Below are 9,971 nucleotides of genomic sequence, written 5' to 3'. Positions count from 1 at the left end.
TGGCAGCCAGTGCAAACGGGTGAGTAGCGGAGTGACATGTGCTCTTTTGGGTTCATCAAAGACCACTCGTGCTGCTGCGTTCTGAAGCAGCTGAAGAGGTTTGATGGAGTTAGCTGGTAGCCCGGCTAGTAGAGAGTTAGTAGTCCAGTTTGGAGAGAACAAGAGCTTGAACAATGAGTTGAGCTGTATGTTCAGATAGGAAGGGTCGGACCTTTCTGATGTTGTAGAGTGCGAATCTGCAAGATCGAGCAGTTCTAGAAATGTGGTCAGAGAAGTTCAGTTGGTCATCAATCGTTACTCCAAGGCTTTTTACCATTTTGGATGCAGTGATGGTTGCTCCATCCATCTGGATTGAAATGTTATGGTGAAGAGTCGGGTTGGCAGAAACTTCAAGCATTTCGGTTTTCGTGAGGTTAAGCTGAAGATGATGATCTTTCATCCAGTGTGAAATGTCAGTACATCAGTACTGAAATGCTGAAACTCAGCAGCCCTGACATAATTCAGGCTTTAGCCAAACTATTCAACCTGATCCGATCCTCTGGTGACATCCCTGAGACGTGGTCTGAAGGACTGATCACACCTAGATATAAAAACGGAGATCAATTCAACCCCAATAACTACCGTGGCATTTGTGTTGGCGTCAACTTAGCGAAACTCTTTTGCAATATTATTAACAACCGGATGGTAACATTCATCACAACAGAATATCCTAAAACTATCACAAACTGGCTTCTTACCAAAACAAAGCACATCTGACCATATTTACTCCCTTCAGTCGAGGGGTGCGACAGGGCTGCAGCCTGAGCCCAAGGCTGTTTAACATCTACATTAATAATCTGGCAGACATTCTAGACGGCTCCGACTGCATCCCCGGCCTCACTCTACTTGACTCTGAAGTAAAGTGCCTGCTGTATGCGGATGACTTGGTGCTGCTGTCTCCCACAGCAGAGGCTCTCCAACACAGCCTGACTCTGCTGGAGCAGTACTGTGAGGAATGGGCACTGACGGTCAACCTGGACAATCCCAAAGTCATGGTGTTCCAGAAGAAGGCCAGATCTCAGGGACACAAATATCAGTTCACATACAGAGGAGAAGCTCTAGATCAGGGGTCACCAAACTTGTTCCTGGAGGGCCGGTGTCCTGCAGATTTTAGCTCCAACCCTAATCAAACACACCTGAACAAGCTAATCAAGGTCTTACTAAGTATACTTGAAACACACAGGCAGGTGTGTTGAGGCAAGTTGGAGCTAAATCCTGCAGGGACACCGGCCCTCCAGGACCGAGATTGGTGACCCCTGATCTAGAGCATTGTAGCAGTTACTCTGACCTGGGCATCCAGATCTCCGCCTCTGGGGGCTTCAGTCTCGCTGTCAAGACCCTGAGCGAGAGGGCTCGCAGAGCATCTATGCTATAAAGTCACGCTTTGGCCAATTACAGTTACCAACTAAAACATGGATTAAATTATATCACGCGATTATCAAACCAATCTTACTATATGGGAGTGAAATTTGGGGAGCAGTACTGAAATGAGAAAACTGGAATAAAAGATTAACTGAACGAACACAATTAGAATTTGCTAAAAACATCTTCCATATCCACAGAAACACCTCAAAACTCCAGACTAAACTTCTGTTATTCAGCCCTAAACAGAACCACACAGCTGGCTAATTATTGATCATTAAAACAATTCAAAGAAGAACACACTCTTTCTAAATATGGCCTCTGTGATCACGAGCTAGAAATAGAAAAGGGCAGACATCAATAATCCTGGACTCCTAAAGAACAGAGAACATGTAAACAGTGTGACACAAACCAAACAGAGGATGAGACGCACTTCCTTCTGTTCTGCCCCAAATACACCACAACTAGAGGAATATTTTCCCCCAATGTGAAACACTGACTGATTCATTTCTCAATTTAAATGACTCTGAGAAACTTGACCATATACTCGGAGAGAAGGGATTGGCGTATAGACTAGCTGCACAATATGTTTACACCCTACACACAATAAGAAATGGTTCATGTAAATTCATGTATCTTATTTCAATAATCTAGACTTTTTATTATTATAACTGTTATATTTGTCAAATATATTATCTGTTTGTTTTGTCATTTATGTCTTATTTACTGTATTATTATGTTTAATTTTTATTATTTAATGATTTTAGTATACTACATACTTGAAGTGCTTTGGCAATACTGTATTGAATGTCAAGCCAATAAAGCAACTTGAACTTGAGAGAGAGAGAGAGAGAGAGAGAGTCTGTGTTTGTTTATTAGTGAGTCAGGATTAAAGGAAGTGGATGATGTGTTGAATCTGTTCACTCTTTTCAGTCTTTCTCATCTTCATAAATGTAAAGTTATTAATCGTATGCCCAGTTTTAGGACATTTAGTATTGATTTGAAGCAAGCTTATGAATCTGTCTGCGTCTCTCTGAATAAGAAAGCTGCTGACAATAATAATGGCATCATTGAAAGGAATGCTTACGTCAGATCCTATATATATCAAACAGTTGAATGATTTACTTGCTTCTGTCTCACATGCTCATTTATTGAATTTATTTCCTTTTTAATTAGATATATTAGTGTGTTTATTCATTCATCTATTGATCTTTCATTCGGATTATTCATGTATTGAGATGTTATAAGTTGTATCATGACTGTGTGTACATTTATATCAACATTATAGTCACATTATGTTACTGTAAATAACCTGTTTTCTGTCTCCTGTTACTGTTGTTGATGAATAAATAAAAAATAAGACAAAATATTGTATTCATGGGTTTATTGTGGACCAGTTTCATTCAGAGCCTTTACTGTGTTCAGCTGATTAACCTATTTAGATACTCATTTATACTGAATAACTCAAATCTCAGTCTTGCAGACTTTTATTATGTAAAAACCAGAAACGTTTACTAAAATAATTCACAGATTTGATCCTGTCAGGTTTTAGCAGAACTTCAGCAGTCACACTGATAAGTCCTGCTCTTCTGTCTCATTTCTGAAAGTGTCTCTCACTTATTCCTATTATTTTACATTAGTATGTGATATTATACATCTTGTGTATGTGAAAGTGTGTGTATATGGAGAGCTTGTCTTTCTCTTTCCCGATGTCTGTTGAGAGGAGAGGCAAAAGAGAGCCTCAACTGATATTGAGAGAGTGACTGCCTGATTGTGTGTTGTACAGGGCAAAATAAAATCACCTCAGCACGACCAGATTTGTGCGGAGACTTCTTTAATTAAAAATAACGCAGAGAAACGACCGCTACACCTGAAGTAAGAATAGGTGAAAACACAATGTTCATTATTTGTAGTAACAACAACAACAGTCTACAGCAGGGGTCACCAATCTCAGTCCTGAAGGGCCGGTGTCCCTCCAGGGTTTAGCTCCAACTTGCCTCAAAACACCTGCCTGGGTGTTTCAAGTATACCTAGTAAGACCTTGATTAGTTTGTTCAGGTGTGTTTGATTAGAGTTGGAGCTAAAATCTGCAGGACACAGGCCCTCCAGGAACAAGTTTGGTGACCCCTGGTCTACAGTGTTGATGTCCCGGAGGAACAATGGCTCCAAACAAAAGTGGGAGGTTTTTCATAAGACATGACGTCTGAATGGAATTTAAACCAATCCCATTTCCAACTCTCTCCAAAACAAGCTTTGTGGGGGGGTTTGTACGTTCTAAAAAGGATAATCAAAAGAATAAATCTTTGCAAGTGAATCCTCTTCAGTTATACAATTGTGTGTAAGAAAAGCAATTTGATTTCATATTGAGCCAAATCATGCATTATATCAAATGAGTAGTTATTGCAAACATGAAAACACCACAGTGTATTTAGTGTAGATTTTCTCTTTAGACCACACCGTGACCTCAACTGTGGGTTTTTCTGGAGAGACTGGCAATGCATTTCATAGATTTCCTTTCCTCGAAGAACCACCTTTGGATCATCCTCACTGTATAGTTTGTGAATCGTTCTTTTCAATTAAACAAAGGCGACAGAAATTATGGCTACTAAATGACTCCGTAAGCCCAAGAATTGAGTGCATGCCAAGATTATCTCCAGTGATCTGTGCAATGGTGCCATATATCGGCTCTTCTGATAATGGAAGATGTAATCCTTGACTTTCCAGTGTTTTTATATCTTTAAGCAATGGTTCCAGGATAACATCAAAACTGTACTTGCTCAGATCTTGGGTGTGAAAAAGCGATAACAAATGAATGTTCTTCAGGCTGGAATTAAATTTGGGCGGCAAGTTTCTTACAATAAAATATAAGCAGCCAATTTTGTGTATTCCACGTTTGGAGCCAAGTGGGTTGGCAGTTTCAAAGTCGTCATGGTATCAGAAAGAAAGAAAGAAAGAGCTTTATTGCCAGGTATGTTCACACATACGAGGAATTTGTTTTGGTGACAGAGCTTCTACAGTGCAACAGCATTACAGAGACAGGACAATAAACAGATCATAAATATATATAAATTATAAAAGTAAGTAGTGAGTGCAAATATACAGATTGACAAGTGTATGTACATGTTTATTACTATATACAACGTTATATGTGCAGCTGTTATGTGCAAATTGGCATGTAAAGTGTGTTGTTAAATAAGTGTATATGTGTATTAAAGTGTTGAGCAAGTAGTGATGTTGGTTCCACAATTATGATCATCAAGTGTTCATGAGATGGATTGCCTGAGGGAAGAAACTGTGTCTGTGTCGGGCTGTTCTGGTGCGCAGTGCTCTGTAGCGTCCACCAGAAGGTAAAAGTTCAAAGAGGCAGTGTGCTGGGTGTGAGGGGTCCAGAGTGATTTTGGCAGCCCTCCTGCTCGCTCTGGATAAGTACAGTTCTTGGGGAGTAGGAAGGGTTGTACCAGTGATTCGCTCCGCAGTCCGAACTATTCGACGTAGTCTTTGGAGGTCTTATTTAGTAGCTGAGCTAAACCAGACAGTTATTGATGTGCAGATGACTGATTCAATGATGGAGGTGTAGAACTGTTTCAGCAGCTCCTTTGGGAGGTTAAACTTCCTCAGCTGATGAAGAAAGTACAGCCTCTGTTGAGCTTTTTTGACAATGGAGTCAATGTGAGTGTCCCACTTCAGGTCCTGAGAGATGGTGGTGCCCAGGAACCTGAATGACTCCACTGCTGCCACAATGCTGTCCATGATGCTCAGTGGGGGGAGAGCAGGGGGGTTTCTCCTGAAGTCCACTATCATCTCCACTGTTTTGAGCGTGTTGAGCTCCAGGTTGTTGTGGCTACACCAGACAGCCAACTCCTTAACCTCCTGTCTGTAAGCAGACTCGTCACCGTCCTGAATGAGGCCGATAAGTGTGGTGTCGTCTGCAAACTTCAAGAGCTTCACAGAGGAGTCTTTTGATGTGCAGTCGGTATATTTGGATTTGTAATGCATGCCTTTTTGCTGTAAACAAAGGGTGGGTTTTAAAATGACTTCCATCTCTAAAATCTGTAAAAGCGTCAGGCTCCCATCCATACTCTTTCGTTAGATCACAAATTTCTGAATTTCTACATATAAATTTCAGTGTGTCTAAAATGGGCACATAAACAAAAGTATCCTTCACTGGCACTTGGTCATAAGTACCAGTGTTTTGATTCAATCTGTTATCGTATCTAATTCCAAGTGTTATCTCAACTGGTTCAACAACGCCCCATTTTTCTTTCAAGTATTTATTTCGTTTCCTTTCTGTATTCACGTTTGTAAACGGATTTTCCAATTTCTCAAAAGAGTCATTTATCACAGATTTGTAAAGGTCACTAGAAGCTGAAAGCATCTTATTTTTGGCTTGTGAGTGAAGCTCATCTGTTAGTTCTTCTAAATCTCCTACACTTGAGGACACTAAACTGTTTGAAATCTCACTTGACTGTAAGTTTGCTATAATGGACTCACACAATCCTTTAGTTGAATTTTTTGCGATATCTAAATTGTTGTCCTCAGAGGAAACTCTAGAACAACGAGATTGATGTTGGGGATTTGTTTCAACATTTAAAGAATCTACTTGAGATGAACTTGCAACCATGTCACTTGGAGACTGTGCAACAATTTGATCAGACTGCTGAACACTGCTATGAACATTATTAAGGTGCTTATGAAAACCAGCATATGTTTGGAACTGATGCCTACAACCGTGCTGAGAACAAATCAATTTGAACTTAGATTCTGGAAAGTAGCTATGTTCACTTCTTAAATGTGAAATCAACTTTTGACTGCTGGGATGTGGTTTCTGAAAAATAAAACAGGGCAGTATCCTTTGAACAGTTTAATGCTCTGCAAGTATGATAAGGTCACTGTCTGATTAAGTAATCTGGCTCTCAAGTCCCTGACTCCTTTGTTTTCCCTACATCAATGTTGTACAGAGTTGTCTGCAAGAATGTGTAAAAATTCACAAGTACACTATCATAAGTCAAATTAAACACACAATGTGCTTTGAAAAGTTCGTCAAATGCTCCAAGGGAGCGGTTTGCCTGGCATGGGATGAGATGTTTATCCAGGATGATGCCACAGAGAAAACATCATAATAAGTGACTGGTCATACAAGAGCTCATTGGGTTGTGAATCACTGAAATGGCTATATAGACTATTTCATTCATATTTGCGCAAGGGTGACACAGTGGCGTAGTAGGTAGTGCTGTCACCTCACAGCAAGAAGGTCGCTGGTTCGAGCCTCGGCTGGGTCAGCTGGCATTTCTGCGCTGAGTTTGCATGTTCTCCCTGTGTTTGTGTGGGTTTCCTCTGGGTGCTCCGGTTTCCCCCGGTTCAGACATGCGGTACAGGTGAATTGGGTAAGCTAAAAAATTGTCTATAGTGTATGAGTGTGTATGAATGTTTCCCAGGGATGGGTTGCAGCTGGAAGGGCATCCGCTGCATAAAACATATGCTGGATAAGGTGACGGTTCATTCCGCTGTGGCGAATCCGGATTAATAAAAAGACTAAGCCGAAAAGAAAATGAACGCACAACGCATAAACCACAACACATTATTAAAAAGGAGCTTACCTTATAAAAGATTACAAGTGTAGGAGACATTTGGCAACTGTTCATTGCTCCACTAGGTGGTGCTCTTTAAACAGGCTTTATAAGTGGGAACGAATATTCCGGTGACAGGTGTTGCTAGATGGAAGGAAGGACATACAGTTTTGACCACACACACATACACAAACGAACGCACACACATTCATTCACGCTTTAGCATGACGGTTTGTTTTGTTGGCTTGTAAGTCACGATATGTGGGAGGGTTTGATGTACGAACGGAAACTTACCTGGAAGGACATTTATGAACTATTGGAGTTTGCAACTGCAATAAACCTCAATATCTATGGAAACAAGTAAAACTGTTCATTGTGTATACACTTCATCAGCTAAAGGACAATGTGCGTCATCTGGGTGCCTGTCTGACAACATCTCAGGGACTTCAAGCAATAGCCTAATAGCCTCTACAAAACCTTTTGTTGTGTAATGGTTCATGTTTATATTTTTACTAGTTCTCAAAGTAAAATATTTTTTCTGGTCTGTTTTCTGTTTCTCTTTCTTATACATTAATGCCGATTTTTTGCGCATCACGACCTTACCTTTACAGTCAAGGTTTATGGCCTCTTTGGACAGACAGTGCTCTCAGCTTCTCCAGGTTATTAGAAGCAAAGGTGGAGTCCTCTGTGAAAAAACTAAGGACATTGTCAAAGTTATGGATTAGGTATTTGTTGCATGCGAAAAAAAATTGCTTATGGAAATAAATGAATAGTGTTTTGGTCTAATGAAAACAATACATGTTGATCAATTTTAGAGCCTGGACATAGACATGAGAAGAGAGTGCCTGCTGAAGTGCCTGATCATCTACCTTGGTGAAGATGCAAGCTGTCTAATCAAAGAACACCAGGTAATCTGGATCATGCAAACTACTGAAATTTTCTCCAACTATGTTCGACTTAGTTCTCTACTAAATCAACATTTCCCCATTTCTCCAAACCTCTGGGGTGAGTAAAACCTGGGGAAATGTTAATTTGGTAATGACATCAGACTTTAAAGTAGTTTAAGTAATTGTGTTATCATTTGCACATCAGCCTGTGTGACTTTCTTCCACGAAACCCAAAAGAATATATTTTGAAGAATGTTGTTAAGATTGCCCATTTACTTGTCTGGGTTTTGTGTCCATGTGAGAATAGTGGATAGGGGCTGTTACCAACATTGGTCAAAATTTTGTAATTCATTGGTGTTTGAAATGGCAACAGGGCATGTAAATGATGGCTAGATTTTAAATATGAACTTCTTTCACAGGGTGTTTTCAACTAAAACTGCATTTTGAACACTGTTAAGTAGATTGATAAATGCCTCTGATTGGTCATTGTGGTACTGCACTAAAATATGTCTGTTATTGTCTACAGCCGTCATTGCATGAAAGTGTTTAAAGCATTTTTAAAGCCAAAGAGAGTGTAAAAGTACATCTTCACCTCAACAATGTGTCATCACTTACTCTACTTTTAATAAAGTGTACGAATTTAATATTCATGCTGAACACAAGTGAGGATATTTTCATCAAATTCAGCAACAGACATTTGGGCTCTACATTGACCACCATTATAGAACAGATAACTACATTTTCTAATACATTTTCAGAACAAGGGGTGTGTTTTATTTATACACAATGTTTTTGTTTCTCCATAGTCCCTTATTTATTTTGTTCTTGTATGTTTCAGGCTGACCAGAGGGAGGAAGCGAGTTTGAAAAGACCACCATGGCACTTTTTGTGATCCGTGAAAGTGATGCTCTTCGTCATGCACTGGACATTTCCATTGTAATTGATGGTGTGGAAGTACTTCATGAGTTGCCCTCTGTTGCATGTGCCTGATCCATGATTTTTAGACTCAATTATGCACTGAACTTAAAATATCCCGAAGGACTCAAATATACCTTTGAGGCCTTCCAAAAAATAATCATGGACATAGAGAGTATGCAGATGAGCCGAAGGGTGCTGAAGCTTTCTTCAAAGCTGCAGGAGTAGGCAGATGTGCTGAAGGCTACAGAACCTCTCTGCTGCAGGAGTAAATTTGTTAGCTTTGACCCAGCTACAATGTTCTGCTGATGGTAAATTTCTTTGAATATGTTGGACTAAATAAAGCCTTTTAAACAAAGATAACTGCACTACGGTTTACTAAACCTGATGTGTTTAATCTTGGTAAGTTAGTTTACCCAAAAATGAAAATTCTTGCAATTATTTACTCACTCATCCTCAAGGTATTCAAAGTATTTAACATTGTTTACATTGGGTTCAGAGACATTTGATGACAATTATGAGAGATGTTTCATTGTTCTTAGGTAAACTAGTCTATGAAGGTGAAAATACAATTCCCCCCTCTTTCTTCAGTTGGCTAATATGGTAGGTGTTTATAGTGTTTGATTTTACACAGCTCATTTTAAATCATTTTTTGGAGCAAACTCGTTTAATTCAGAAGGTTTGATTGTGTAGTCAGTTCATAGTGACTGTTCATAGGAAGATTACAGAATTCTAATGCTTTTGTGTAGTCAGTTTTGATGGACTTCATAAAAAAATGACATGTTTCTCTTGGAAACCATGACTGATTCTTATGGTGAATTTACATAGTATCCAGTGTCTATGTATATTAGGGGTGGGCGATATAACCTAAAATTAATATCACGGTATTTTTCATCTTTTGAACGGTGACGGTATAATATCATGATATTACTTTAAATAGCAAAATAGTATACATCTCAAGGAAGAACGGACAAAAAAAAGTTTTATCTCTTCACTTCTATCACTCTTTAAGTTTTGGTTTGGGTCATTGTAAATGCTCAGTCTCGTTATGAGCTGATCTTCATTTCTCTGTGTTGGTGGAATAAAGCAGGCGAGTCAGCCGCACCAATTTATGAGCAGACAGAGCAGGATTCTCATGATGACCACCGGCGCAATTCCGCTCTTTGTTATGAGCCGTAGTTTCAGTGTAAACTTAGTAAAG

At 39.5% G+C, this 9,971-nt stretch overlaps 1 protein-coding gene across 2 annotated transcripts in view; it reads left to right on the top strand.

Annotated features, from left to right (window-relative positions):
- LOC130221899 (NACHT, LRR and PYD domains-containing protein 3-like) overlaps positions 1–9,165 on the top strand; it is an 80,653-nt gene extending 71,488 nt beyond the window's left edge. The window contains exon 13 of one of the 2 annotated variants that reach the window (XR_008836336.1): positions 8,694–9,165. The gene's annotated coding sequence lies outside the window, so the exon portion shown is untranslated. The remainder of the gene's footprint in view (positions 1–8,693) is intronic. The other variant, XM_056454444.1, reaches the window with a different exon arrangement.
- Positions 9,166–9,971: the final 806 nt, after the last annotated feature.

Source organism: Danio aesculapii, chromosome 4 (assembly GCF_903798145.1).
Source record: "Danio aesculapii chromosome 4, fDanAes4.1, whole genome shotgun sequence".
Classification (NCBI taxonomy): domain Eukaryota; kingdom Metazoa; phylum Chordata; class Actinopteri; order Cypriniformes; family Danionidae; genus Danio; species Danio aesculapii.
The sequence above is the reverse complement of the archived record's forward strand: the minus strand, read 5'-3'. Positions and strand labels throughout refer to the sequence as shown.